Below are 15,160 nucleotides of genomic sequence, written 5' to 3'. Positions count from 1 at the left end.
TTGTCCAGCGGGGCCACTGATATGTCTTGTTTTCTTTCTCTCAACTGAGGACAAATAGCACTGCAGCCATTATCGGAAACAGCCAGGATGAAGGTTGGCCTTAATGTGCAGCGCAGCGGGTGAGAAATTCCCAGCCTGGTTTTCAAATGAGGCAAACCTAAAAGTGTCGTTTGGAAACAGTGTTCTGGATTTAGTCAATGCTGCTCAGGGACTATTAAAGGACCGATTTCAGCTGCACAACAAGTCTGTTCTTTGACTGGAGTTTTATTGGTACAAGAAGAAAAATCAATGTTATGGAAGTAAATTCAGTCAGTTATGTGTCGAATACAGTCTATGTCCCGATACCTCAAACTTGAAACTCAATTTTGATCGATTTTGAGCTCAATACCAATTTTGAGATCACAATACTAAGAAAAACTCGTTATTTTAGTCATTTTCGACTAAAATATTAGCTTATTTCATATTTCCATGTGGTATTATCGTGATATAGGTCTAGACTTCTTCTAAAACTATTCAGGAAAGTTCACCATTTGGCCCAGATGTTTTTTTTTTTGTTTTGTTTTTTTTCAGTTTTAGTTTTTATAAATGAATGGGCAAATGTTTTAAAACCATAGGGTCAATTTCTGTTATGTCCCACCGGGAAGAGGCCCCGGGGAAGACCCAGGACACGCTGGAGAGACTATGTCTCTCGGCTGGCCTGGGAACGCCTCGGGATCCCCCCGGAGGAGTTAGAGGAAGTGTCTGGGGAGAGGGAAGTCTGGGAGTCCCTGCTCAGACTGCTGCCCCCGCGACCCGGCCCCGGATAAAGCGGCAGAAGATGGATGGATGGAGGGTCAATTCTGTGTCTAAAGAATAATAACGTCACAAATACAAGCAATAGCCAAGTATTTATCTTTATTTTCATGAATCGCTCTCAAAATTGAGCTTTGCTTGTCTCTGAAACTGCAATATTCATTCAAACACACCCAACTTCTGCCTTAAAGTTCCAGATTAATAAACTTGAATAACAGTGGAAACTTTTCCTCATTAGCAGCAGCTCAGAAACATCACTTTTAGACAGTGGTTAACCTTGGTTAGTTCATCCTGCCAATTATATCGTCCTCTGTCATTTTTCATCCCTTATTGTTTCAAAGTCCAATATTCTTTGCTAATCACCATTTACTCACACAGATAAGGACAATTATTCACAATGAAACACTACAAAGTATGATTAGATATTTTACGGCATAAATGATCATCTTTGAAATAGTACGTAGTTTAAATGCATAAGTTGTCAAGGAACTACATTGGACATTAAAAACTTACCTATTTCAGCATTACCCTAACTTATAAATGCAATAGGGAGGACATTAATTGTGTTCTGTTAATTATAATTTAGATTTTTCTTTCTTTTTTTTTTAACAAAAAGTCGAGCAATGTATATGGTAATGAGTCACAACATTTCATATTCAGTTGGGGCACTTGTTAATTGCTTTCCACCAAGGTTGCAATGTTACAATTTAATTATTTATAACAGAGACTACAAAGACCAAAATATGAGGGAGCGCAAATATGTTCCGCCTTGTAAAACCACCGCAGACACTATTTTTGTTTGATGAAGCAATTGAGACATTAATCATAGCCTCAACTCAACAGGATTAAAATGTGTTTTCATGTGAAGCTATTGAAGGTGTGGCAGTGCTGTGTTTCATCACTGCCATTTAATGTATATAAATTGATCACTATGTAAATGTCGACAGTCTAGAAGGCATTTACGGTACAATTGTACATACCGTACTTTTTGGGTTAGTACGAAAACAAAAGCCGCCCACACGAAATTTACAAAGAAAATAGAACTTGTCCATATACGGGCCTCATCTGATAAACCGCTGGTGCCCCACGTTTTAACATGAGATATTTACACAGAAATAAACGCGGTCGTGATGCGTCTTTTGAACCGGGGTTCTCGCGGTGCACCCAAGGTCTGCTGCGCTGCGGGACTAATTAGACTAATTTCTCAATAAATATTCATCCATCCATCCATCTTCTGCCGCTTTATCCGGGGCCGGGTCGCGGGGGCAGCAGTCTGAGCAGGGACTCCCAGACTTCCTTCTCCCCAGACACTTCCTCTAACTCCTCCGGGGGGATCCCGAGGCGTTCCCAGGCCAGCCGAGAGACATAGTCTCTCCAGCGTGTCCTGGGTCTTCCCCGGGGCCTCTTCCCGGTGGGACATGCCTGAAACACCTCCCGAGGGAGGCGCCCAGGAGGCATCCGAAACAGATGCCCGAGCCACCTCAGCTGGCTCCTCTCGACGTGGAGGAGCAGCGGCTCTACTCCGAGCTCCCCCCGTGTGGCCGAGCTCCTCACCTTATCTCTAAGGGAGCGCCCAGCCACACGGCGGAGGAAACTCATTTCGACCGCTTGTATCCGCGATCTTGTTCTTTCGGTCACTACCCAAAGCTCATGACCATATGTGAGGGTAGGAACGTAGACCGACCGGTAAATAGAGAGCTTTGCCTTTCGGCTCAGCTCCCTCTTTACCACAACGGTCCGATGCAGCGACTGCATCACTGCAGCCGCTGCACCGATCCGCCTGTCGATCTCACGCTCCATCCTTCCCTCACTCGTGAACAAGACCCCGAGATACTTGAACTCCTCCACTTGGGGCAAGGACACCCCACCCACCTGGAGAGGGCAAGCCACCTTTTTCCGGTCGAGAACCATGGCCTCGGATTTGGAGGTGCTGATTCTCATCCCAGCCGCTTCACACTCGGCTGCAAACCGTCCCAGTGCATGTTGCAGGTCCGGGTTTGATGGAGCCATCAGGACAACATCGTCTGCAAACAGCAGAGATGAGATCCTGTGGTCCCCAAACCGGACACCCTCCGACCCCTGACTGCGCCTAGAAATTCTGTCCATAAAAATTATGAACAGAACCGGTGACAAAGGGCAGCCCTGGCGGAGTCCAACATGCACTGGGAACAGGTCTGACTTACTGCCGGCAATGCGAACACAGCTCCTGCTCCGGTCATACAGGGACCGGACAGCCCTGAGCAAAGGGCCCCGGACCCCGTACTCCCGGAGCACCCCCCAAAGGACACCCCGAGGGACACGATCGAAAGCCTTCTCCAGATCCACAAAGCACATGTGGACTGGTTGGGCAAACTCCCATGAGCCCTCGAGCACCCGATGGAGGGTATAGAGCTGGTCCAGTGTTCCACGACCGGGACGAAAACCACTCTGCTCCTCCTGAATCCGAGGTTCGACTATCGGTCGGATTCTCCTCTCCAGTACCTTGGAATAGACCTTACCCGGGAGGCTGAGGAGTGTGATCCCTCTGTAGTTGGAACACACCCTCCGGTCCCCCTTCTTGAACAGAGGGACCACCACCCCGGTCTGCCAGTCCAGAGGCACGGTCCCCGAACGCCACGCGATGTTGCAGAGACGTGTCAACCAAGACAGTCCTACAACATCCAGATACTTTAGGTACTCAGGGCGGATCTCATCCACCCCCGGAGCCCTGCCACCGAGGAGTTTGCGAACAACCTCAGTGACTTCAGCTTGGGTGATGGATGACCCAGCCTCCGAGTCCCTGGTCTTTACTTCCTCTTCGGAAGACGTGACTGAGGGATTAAGGAGATCCTCAAAGTATTCCTTCCACCGTCCGACGACATCCCCAGTTGAGGTCAGCAGGCCTCCACCCGCACCGTAAACGGTGTTGGTGAGACACTGCTTCCCCCTCCTGAGGCGCCGGACGGTTTGCCAGAATTTCTTTGGTGCCGACCGATAGTCCTCCTCCATGGCCTCCCCGAACTCCTCCCAGGCCCGGGTTTTTGCCTCTGCGACAGCACGAGCCGCGGCTCGCTTGGCCTGCCGATACCCGTCGATGACCTCCGGAGACCTACAAGCCAGAGTGGCCTGATAGGCCTCCTTCTTCAGTCTGACGGCATCCCTTACTTCCGGTGTCCACCACCGGGTTCGGGGGTTGCCGCCACGACAGGCACCGGAGACCTTGCGACCACAACTCCGAGCAGCCGCATCAACAATGGAGGCGGAGAACATGGTCCACTCGGACTCAATGTCCCCAACCTCCCCCGGGACATGGGAGAAGCTCTCCCGGAGGTGCGAGTTGAATACCCTACTGACAGAGGGCTCCACAAGACGTTCCCAACAGACCCTCACAATGCGCTTGGGTCTGCCAAGTCTGTCCGGCTTCCTCCTCCGCCAGCGGATCCAACTCACCACCAGGTGGTGATCGGTTGACAACTCTGCCCCTCTCTTCACCCGAGTGTCCAAGACACGCGGCCGGAGGTCTGATGACACGACAACAAAGTCGATCATTGACCTCCGGTCTAGGGTGTCCTGGTGCCATGTGTACTGATGGACACCCTTGTGCTTGAACATGGTGTTCGTTATGGACAATCCGTGGCTAGCACAGAAGTCCAATAACTGAACACCGCTCGGGTTCAGATCGGGGAAGCCGTTCTTCCCGATCACCCCTCTCCAGGTGTCACTGTCATTGCCCACGTGGGCGTTGAAGTCCCCCAGTAGAACAACGGAGTCCCCGGTCGGTGCACTGTCCAGTACCCCTCCCAAGGACTCCAAGAAGGCCGGGTACTCTGCACTGCTGTTCGGCCCGTAGGCCGCCACAACAGTGAGAGACCTGTCCCCCACCCGAAGGCGGAGGGACGCGACCCTCTCGTTCACCGGGGTAAACTCCAACACGTGGCGGCTGAGCTGAGGGGCTATCAGCAAGCCCACACCAGCCCGCCGCCTCTCCCCGCGGGCAACACCAGAGAAGTGGAGCGTCCAGCCCCTCTCGAGGAGATGGGTTCCAGAGCCCAAACTGTGCGTGGAGGTGAGGCCGACTATATCTAGTCGGTATCGCTCAACCTCCCGCACAAGCTCAGGCTCTTTCCCCCCCAGCGTGGTGACATTCCATGTCCCCAGAGTTAGTCTCTGTGTCTGGAGATCTGGTCGCCGAGGCCCCTGCCGTCGACTGCCGCCCAGATCTCTCTGCACCGGCCCCTTATGGATCCTCCTGCGGGTGGTGGGCCCACGGGAGGGCGGCCCCACGTCGCTCTTTCGGGCTGTGCCCGGCCGGGCCCCGTGGGGTAAGACCCGGCCACCAGGCGCTCGCCATGGAGCACCCATCCCAGGCCTGGCTCCAGGATGGGGCCCCGGTGACGCCGATCCGGGCGACGTAAACGGCCTTGTTCGTGTCGTCATCATAGGGGGCTTCTGAATCGATCTTTGTCTGACCCGTCACCTAGGACCTGTTTGCCTTGGGAGACCCTACCAGGGGCATGAAGCCCCGGACAACATAGCTCCCGGGATCATTCGGGCACTCAAACCCCTCCACCACGTTAAGGTGTCGGTTCAAGGAGAGGATAAATATTCATATTCTATTCATATCAAGTTGGATTGTAATAAAACACACAGCATTTTGAAGTTTAACATACAAAGAACACGTCTGAGCTGTCCCTACTGTCCCCTCTGTCCTTGACTCTGTGTGAGCTAATTTACCTGTGTCTGTGTCACATCTGGATCATCTGCTCCAGAGCTTGTACTTATTGAGTGAATGTTACGTTGTAACATGAGATATTTACACAGAAAGGGTTTTCCGCGTGTCAGGTCTGGCCAAAAAAGTTTCATTTCAATGCGGCAGGTTCTAAACTGAAGGCCGCCGTATATCGCATTCCCCCCACGTGTGTCTTTGCGTTCAGCTCATTTCTGGTGGCCAATAGCCAGTAAAAATGGATTGCAATAAAATCACACTTGTAATTTCAATTTAACATAATGTATTCAACTATTTATTTTATTTACTTTAAAGGGAAAAACTGCAAAAAGATATGGAGTTAGCTGAAGATGTTGGTGTGAATCATGAGTCTACACTATATGTCTTAAAATATAGTCATATAATACCATCGTACACATTTTCTGAATACATTTTTGTTTTTGTATCAACTTCATAGTTTGAGCAATGTCTTTGGTCGACCAAATTTTTTTTGTCCACTACGGTCGTAGAAAAACTCTAACATTACCCACACAAGTGCAAAAATATTTGTATTTAGAAGTTTACATACAACATTTTGCCATTTGCATTTTTAATCAGCTCATTTTGCATATCTTTTTTAATCATGAACACAATCCACAATGTTCAAACGTTGCATATCTTCAAAACACCATTCAATGTATTATCAATATTTTCATTATCAGCCCATTAATTAGAACCCACAAACTCAACAAACAAGTTCTGATACACATATGATTCGTTTAGCAGCTCATATTTCTCGAATCTTAATACGCCTGGTCCGGAAAGTACAGAATCCTGACTTTAAGATAAAACTCACCAATCTAATTGCAATTGCAACAATAGAGAACAAACGTTTAAGTTTAATGAGTCCCGTTTAATCCTTCTGGGTCGTTAACGGCACCAATAACGTTCTTGTAATTGAGATAGGAGCCTTAAATGATACAGCTCGACCGTTTTGAGAGTGGGTTGATATCGTGATGGTGATGCTTTGTGTGGAGTGTCCCTATTATGTTTATAAAATGGAAATAGAAGCGCATCGATGGAACTGGCCAAAATTAAACCCATCAGAAGGCTTAAAGCGAAGCAAACAAGTTAATTGAGTCAACCATTTAAAGTGCACTCGTGGATCTGTGGGAGGAAAATGACTTCCTTAAACCTTGAAGCGTGACTGCGACTTTAAAAGCGGGACAGGTGAGTAAAGTGGCGGTGACGTAAGAAAGTCATTGGTGCCCCGCAGCCTCTGAAGGCTTACATGGTCCGCACTGTACCCCGTATCAATCAGGAGGGCCTATTTATAGAGTCCAGGCTGCCCGCTTGAATACAAACAAAGGACTGAAGTAGGTTAGCCGCCTCTGTATTGTCCCAACAGCAGACATCCCGAAAAAGGAGAATGAGAATCCAAGTGGGTCGGGTTGAGGATGAGAAATACGCAAAGGAGTCGATGATTAATGACTTTCAAACTTCTATAAGTGCTTAAAACTCTGACCGATATTAGCCAAATGGATAGTAGCCACTTGTATGAAATATGTACGGAAATGATAAACTCCCATAACGACTTGAAAATGTACTTATAAAATATGTAAACAGGAATATAGTCCCAAACTCCTACATTTCAAACTAAAAGCGGTCGGTTTGTTGGACTGAAATGCTTTCTCCCAGGACGAGACAAGTTTGTCCGCGGAAAAATACTTGCATGCCGTAACAAATGAATAATTGATGATGTGTAGAAAGCTCTGTACATTCTTTAGTTTGGACAAAGGATTCTGGGTGGGTTACTATAATGGTCGGCGCCTGTCAAAGTAACTGTATCCAGTGGACATAATTGAGTGTTGCTGTTACTGTCTGTCAACATCATGCTTGGCTGGGGTCACTTATTCTTTGGCTAATCCGAGGCCTGTTCGCGGCTAATCCCTGTGTATGACGGAGGAAGACGATGCCAGGGCCACTTTCTGTGACACAATGGAAAGTACACGACAAAAAGAGAACGTTGTCTGTGTGGGTATTAATTGTGGCAAAAAAATATATGAGAAGAAAATTACCACAGACAAAAGATCCAAGGCACTCTGTTTGGAAGAAATGATTAAAAAGCCTTTATTAGAACATGGCTTTTTTAGTTTAAATTTGCACCAACACGTTTCAGCCTTAACTGGGCTTCCTCAGGATGCAATGAAAGTACACGACACATCTGAGCCAGGATGGGATACAAGTATTCAAAACTAATATTACAGTGTGAGATGCAGAGTAAATGTATTGGCATCGTAAAGTGGAAATACATCGCACAAACATATTAAAATGAGTAAAAAAAATGCCAATTCCATCCATGAGGAGCCATTGGAAATGATTACACCAGACAAGATCCAAGGTGTAGGCTGTGCAAAGAGGCCCCTGAATCAATCCTGCACATAACTACAGGGTGCTGGCAGGGACAGCACACATGGAGCGCCATAACCAGGAGGCTGACATAGTGTACAGAAACATCTCCGCAGAGTACGGGCTGGAGACCCCAAGGATAAAGTGGGAAACACCTCCAAAGGAGGTGGAGAACGACCGAGGAAAGGTCCTCTGGGACTTCCAGATACAGACAGACCGAATGGTAATGGAGAACCAACCGGACATAGTGGTGGTGGATAAACAGGAGAGGAAAGACGTGGTGGTTGACGTGGCAACACCAAGTGATGGCAACATCAGGAAAAAGGAAGATGAGAAACTGGAGGAATACCAAGGGTTCAGAGAAGGTGAAGGTGAAAGTGGAGCCCGGAGCACTCGGAGCAGTGACCCCCAAACTGGAGGAGTGGCTACAACAGATCCCTGGAAAAACCTCAGACATCTCAGTCCAGAAAAGTGCAGTGCAGGAACAGCAAAGATACTGAAGAACCCTCTGGTAGAGGACCCGAGCTTAGATAATAAAGGAAAAACAATTATGAGACCATTCGCGGAGGGTTACTTTCTACTTAATGTTACAAAATCCTCACTTATTGTATAAAACCAATTCAAATTACTTAATTTTTCTTCGAACATTGTCACAATTATTATTTGTTTGTTCTTACTAATATTTTAGTCCTGACTTGAATAATGTGAGATCTTTTAATATAAAAAATAAACATATTTAATAAATCCATTTAGTTTTTTGAGACAAATACTAAGAAAGATAATATTTGGCCTTCAGAGAACAACCCGATCCAAACCTGGTCTAAAACAGGTCTATTCTAGGTCTAAACTGAGACTAAATCAGGTCTAAAACAGGACTACACCATTGCCATTCAGTTCTAAACAAGGACTAATCCAAAGGAGGACAAAAAGGTGGATTTACACTAAGTGACTAAACCGACTCTCTTCATTTTGATCCAGAATATCATCTTATCGATTATCACAAGGTCACCGAAAAGAAAATCCAAATTATGGTAAGCATCACACCGTAGTGGTCACTTCACACTGTTTTCCCAACACCGCGCACCCCAAAGCCCAGATGTCAAATATGCTACTAGATCGTCTAATTATCATCCCATCATTGTCCTCTCTTAGGGATTCGGATGTCAGCAGCTTGTTTATTATCGCGGCCTGTCAGAACCACTGAGCTGAGGGGAAGATTAATGAGCAGGAGAGATATCACTGCTGGATCCTCGCGGCTCCTTCTCCTCCAGCTGTTTCCACCACATATGAATCAAACGAGTGACAACAGTGGGACACGTCGACTTCAGCGCCAGTCAAGCCCGTGCACTCCCTCGGCTCTGTCCTCTGCTCCTCGCCCCCGAACAGAGAGGCTGCACGCTGCCTCTGCTTCTCCTGTAATCCATCATTGCCTTTTCCCATTTCCACCTCGGTGCAATGGAGAGCTGCACTTTTGACCATGTGGGGGGATAGATTAAAGCTAAAGTGTGTGGCTTTTCAGTGGCGGACATGCTGCCGAGATGCTACAAGCTCAAGGTACAAGAGGCTTTGTTACTCTACATTGACAGAGGCTTGTGATTCATCAAATACAAGCGTAAAGGGTTATCGGAATATCCCGGCACCACGATGACATATCTGTTGTGTTGTGTAGGGCGGCACAATGTATGGCCAAAACAAAACTCTAACAATCTAACAAAACTGTCCTTCATCAGATTGAAATGTGTCGAAAAAGTTGAAAAATTTAGATTTTTATTTACAATTTTGATTTACGATTTTCCTTTTTCAGTTCAAATTTGCCTTCTTGTTTAATTTGTTTTAATGATCTGATGGTGTCAAAAACTAAAATAAAAAAACATCACCAAACTGAACAGCCGCATTTCCAATATCGTTCAGCCCGAGTATTGGGCACGTTGCAGTCATTTGGGTTTTCTGGGCATAGCTTTACACCAGATGCCCTACCATTTGTCTTGGCTTGGAGTTAGCATGATGTGGACACTCTTCTTGGGGCTGGATCATCACAACAGTTGCTAAGTATAAGAAGTTGCCCCCATCTCTCAAAAATACAACAAATGTACATTACTTGTACTTTAAAACTTTACAGAGACGTATTATGCTTTTGGGTTCATAGTCATAGTGAACTATAACAGAAGTAGATCATGATCTGTGTGTCTCTGTCTCTGTGTTAACCCTACAATGAGCCGGCCCCTGTCCAGGATGTACCCCACCTAAGGCCCAAAGTGACTGGGATAGGGTCGGCGCTAACACTCAAAACAAGCTGCAAAAACAGAGACTTTCAATGTGATCTGGACACGTTGTCTCTGCGGTGTGAACGCCCCTTAAGTTCACAACAAAGTATGTGGGCGGGGATAGGTGGTATGTGAAAACATGCGTTTTCAGGAATACAGGATTCTACAAACATGCATGATTCAGTCAATCAAAATACAACTTTAAGTGAACTAATGATGATTTAACACTGTTGTAACAAGGTTAAAAATGAATAGGCATAATATGTCCCCTTTAAAGTACTTTAAAGTTACTTAGCTGAACGACAGCACTCTTCAAGGACAAACACCACAGAAGTCTCCTCAACAATAGTGTCGCAAAATAGCACAACACTAATGTGGACTTTTTATCTTAAGGTTAAAGAGGTTTTCTTAGTCGCACCACAGTGACAAACTACAGTAGAGATGTCACACTGTGAGCAAAATGCAGACCAATTAAAGTCCAATCAGTGCGGAGAAGCAAAGGGATTTATGAGAGAAGGACAGGTTTTTATGATATTCCTCTCAGCAAAAAGGGCAAATCCAGGGGTTTTAAAGGGGATTTATGATATCTGATGTGGCCTACGTTTTAATTGTTTTGGAACCTAAAGGATGTGACCTTACAATGCAGTCTCAAGGTGATTGTGCTAGAAAAACAGTACAGGTAAAGGGCTCACAAGGAAATACTAACTAACTGGCACAATGACTTTGCATACTAAAATATCCATGGACTCAAATGGACAATTTATATTAACTATGTCCTTTAGATGCAGAAGAATCTTGTTCAATAATGCTTTCAACACAGAACCATTGACACCAACTCCAGGAAGAAGGTTGGAGAAAAAACAGCTTAGGATAAATGGTTTGATAAAATGCACCTTTAGATTATGGTTAAACATGAAAAGGTGATTTATGGATTTGAAATGTTCACTTTATCAATTGTATTCCATCAAATAATAGGTGACAATCTACTGAACTTAGTCATACTGAAGCACAGGGGAGCATATTTGTATTGTATTGTTGTCAAAATGTAATACTAAGTGCTGTGACAGTGGAGACAAGCAGAGACATGTATTTGTTCTTGAACTTGGCCACCAACATTTCCACTGCAGTGCAGACATTCTCACAATTTACAGCCGCATCAGAGCAGCACAGCAAGATCTCAAAGGGAAAAGGTAATGCAGAAGGAAATGCAGGAAGACTGAGATCAATAAAAAACACAGACCCTTCATATTTACACAGTATAAACATGTATTTTCTGTGCCATGTGTGGTGCTCAAAAGGCTTCAAATTAATCAAGTTGTTTTTTTATATGGCTAAAGTCTAAAGATGAGCAAATGAGCGAAGAATACAATATAATTTACCAAGAGAAGTAAGTGATATTGGTTTGTGAAGAGCAATTTATATTCATTTTGGCTGCAGACAAAAGCAGTTGGGAAGAAGAGCTGTCCCATGCTGCCCTCTGCTGGCTGTAAGGCTGGATTGCAACTATGAAGGTAAGCAACAGAGTCCATTAAAAATACACGTTTCTTTTTTCAAGAATTAAAAAAAAAAGTCTACTTTCCGTCCCTTGAGATTGCTGTATGGCAGTGCACTGTGCTAAACACTGTCCCGAGCAGGTGACGACAGCTGACCCACTTCAGTGCGTCCCGGAGACCAGCAGGGATTTGTGAGTCAGTCTCTAAGAGCACGGTCCTGTCATGTCGACCAATGGTGAGGCCAGGTTATTTCGAGCGACATCCAGATTTCGTAAAGATATGGCATTTCAGGGAGAGCTGCAAATACCCAGAGGGCACAGGGGCCACATGGCCACTTAATCCAGAGCAATGTTCATGCAGAGCGCTATTTTGGGTAAAAGGAGAGTAACACACAGCCCTGAGCGATGACCACACACAGATCAGAGAACAAGGTATTTTCACAAGCAGTTAGGCCTGGGCAAGAGAGCAAATGCACAGCTACAATTATTCATTCATTCTCAGCCTTGTTGTCTGGACACTATGAACATCTATGTGTTGACATCAGGGTCAAAAGTACTGTTATTTTACTCGAGAAGCAAAACGTTGTTGCCCAACAAGTTACTCACAAGGTATTTGGTGAAACTACTCCTCAAATAGTAAGTGTTAAAGGTCAACTTTAAGTAAGAATAAGTGTAAGACTAACCGTAAAATGTAACATGAGATTCATAAGTTAATGTATGAAGGAATAAACTTTAGATAATGCACAAAATCTGGTGTTTTCAAACGATAAACCACAAAAAATAAAATATTGTCAACATAAAGCTTTTGTCAGGAATTAGAGTAACCGAACCCTTTACTCAAGAGTATTGTTATCATGTAAAATATATTATTCAAGTACAAGTAAAATAACTATCTAAAATAAGTGCAATTGTATTTAAATAATAATAATATCCACCTCTACCCACTTCGCACCTCTGACAACAGCCAAGGTTATCATACAAAGAAAGGATACAGAGTTTACCATTACGACACATAACTCACAAATGATCACATAGTACAATGGAATTAGTTTTAGTAACGAGTTGCCATAAAAGTCATAATTGTCGCTTGCCTCTTGTGCAAAGCAAACATTGTATGAAAGTAACTTCAGGTGAAAGGCTGAGAGAGGCTGAGAGTGCAGAGGGTGAAACGCAGACAAAAGCTCCAGCTGTGGCTCACACCTCATCACATCTGCACCAAGATGTGCTCATGCCAGAATCAGGTAGAGGTAGACAAAAGAAACTAATATGACAATCGATTATTATGTCAAGTGAAAGTTTATCCTGAGTAGAAAATATATGCAAAAAAGTACTGCTTCCCTGTTATCACATGATCAGGCCAGATAGTGTTTCCTTCCCGATCAATACAGTAACAAATACAACTGACACAATATTAAGATAAGATGAGATAAGATGTTCCTTTATTGTCCACACATGGGGAAATTTCATTGTTGCAACGCAGGTAGATACAGAGAAGGACAGATAACTTATAGGAAGTTTGAAAAACACTCTCAATAGAAGAACTCTTATAAACAAAAACTCTTATAAACAAAAACTCCTATAGACAAAACCTCTCATTTCCTAATAAAATAAAAAAATAAAATTGTACTTTCTTACATATTTTAAAGACAACTGCAATACAAGGAAATGCAGTCAGGTAAAATATTTAGAGAATTAGAAATACACAATACCTACAATATCATAAATATTAGCACATATACAGAGAAGAATGTTTTTTCTCATTTTTTTTTCTTCTTCATATTCATCTATTAAATATAAATGTTACTTTACTAAAACTCTTACACAAATGAGTTAAGTTCAGTCACTGCAGGCTGATTTTCCTTATTCATGACTGCTCTGTTGTTTACGAGTCCGTCTGCTGTTTATCGTCCTCAGAAACATCGCTGGAGACGCCTTAAAGGAATCCGCCGCAGTCAGACGTCTTAAATTATCCTCCAGCACAAACCATTTGTCTTTGTAATAGACAAACTTTGGAAACGTTAAACACCATTCATCACGTTCCATTATGGCCTCGCGTTTAGGGTTAACGCTTAACACGCTCCTCCACGGACGTGACGCGGAGCTGAGCAACTGGAACTAATAAAAGGCAGGATGAAGATGAGGAGAGGCGCGTGAGTGACACAACACAAACTCAAACAAACAAACAAACGCTATGACAACGCGTCAGGGGGAACGTGAATGCTAATGCTAATCCTAATGCTAACCACAACCTCTCATAGCATTTGGCATTACAACACTTTATTTATTTATATTTATTATAACTTAATTTGTTGGAAGATTTATTGAAATAATGAGAATACTTTGTCTTGTATGTAAAATCAGTATCTTTGTGTTAAGTTGTGGTACTGTTTTGATTTACCGTATTTTCTGCACTATAAGGAGCACTTTAATTTTCTAAAAAAACGAAGTGTGCCTTATAATCCAGTGCGCTTTATATATGGATTCAATTACTGACCTCGAAGCGATTGTGTGGTACACGTTTTGTTTCGCTAAATGGGCCTTATAGTGCGGAAAATACGGTACACTTTCTGGTTGTTTTGTGTTTTATTTGTTTATAAAAATTCAAAAAAATATGTATATACAAAAAATAAATCTGTATATCCAGTATATTTATTGCTTATATTAAAACTAATGAAAAAGTCTGCAAAAAGACAAAAAAAAGTCTGCAAAAAACAGCAATTTGCAGTGTAATCTTTCAAACAAGTGTCATAATTTTGGCATATTGCTGTTCATTTTACAGTTTTAATCATGTCCAAAACCTCAAACACGACATTTATAGACATGCCATAATATTTTCTGAATATAAACAACAAGATATTCCAAAACCAAATCCAGATATGAATGTGTGTCAATATCGCCCACCCTTATTCTGAGATAATCCTGTCTGACATTTGTTTTTGACGTCGTCTAAGCAGCAGAACCACAGCCCGGGTTTGATCGTGCCGTCTCAAGTAGGATAATGACCTCGAGCTGCAAACTAGATTTGAGTTTACACACCAAAAAATGATGGATATTGAAATGCCGGTCTCATTATTCTAAGTGACATTTTGCTGCCAGTAAAACAAACATCCGTACTGTGCAAATCAGGTCCAAAAGTGTGCCAAGACGACAAATACGTTCAGCATAAAAACATTTTAATCTATTTGTATCATTTTAAAATCACCCTAAAGCATAAATAAAGATGAATTTGTCCAAAAGTGGCATCATAACCTCGACTAAGCACAGTCTGTGTTGTGCTGTTTACAAAGTGACTCTTTGGAGCTGGAGGAGGCTGGAGCAGTAAATCCTCCTTTATAGGGCCCAGTGGCCATTGTTAAAATATAACCTAAGAGGGAATCAATAGTGATCGTGGTCCAAAGTTAATTAATTAGTAAACCTGTCAACTGTGACGTGTAGCGCAGCGGTAGAAAAGTCATAGATTTAGGTGCTTCACGGCGGGGTGGAGAGGGAGATCAATACGACGCCGATATTTGTAAAGGA

The 15,160-nt window shown here is 43.8% G+C and overlaps 1 protein-coding gene across 3 annotated transcripts in view; it reads right to left on the bottom strand.

Moving 5' to 3' along the window:
• The window catches only part of kcnip4a (potassium voltage-gated channel interacting protein 4a), a 189,954-nt gene that overhangs the window by 156,504 nt on the left and 18,290 nt on the right, over positions 1-15,160 (bottom strand). The gene's annotated exons all lie outside the window — the stretch shown is intronic.

Source organism: Eucyclogobius newberryi, unplaced genomic scaffold, assembly GCF_026437365.1.
Source record: "Eucyclogobius newberryi isolate DKJ021-1_F unplaced genomic scaffold, fEucNew1.0.hap1 SCAF_97, whole genome shotgun sequence".
In the NCBI taxonomy this organism is placed as follows: Eukaryota; Metazoa; Chordata; class Actinopteri; order Gobiiformes; family Gobiidae; genus Eucyclogobius; species Eucyclogobius newberryi.
The sequence above is the reverse complement of the archived record's forward strand: the minus strand, read 5'-3'. Positions and strand labels throughout refer to the sequence as shown.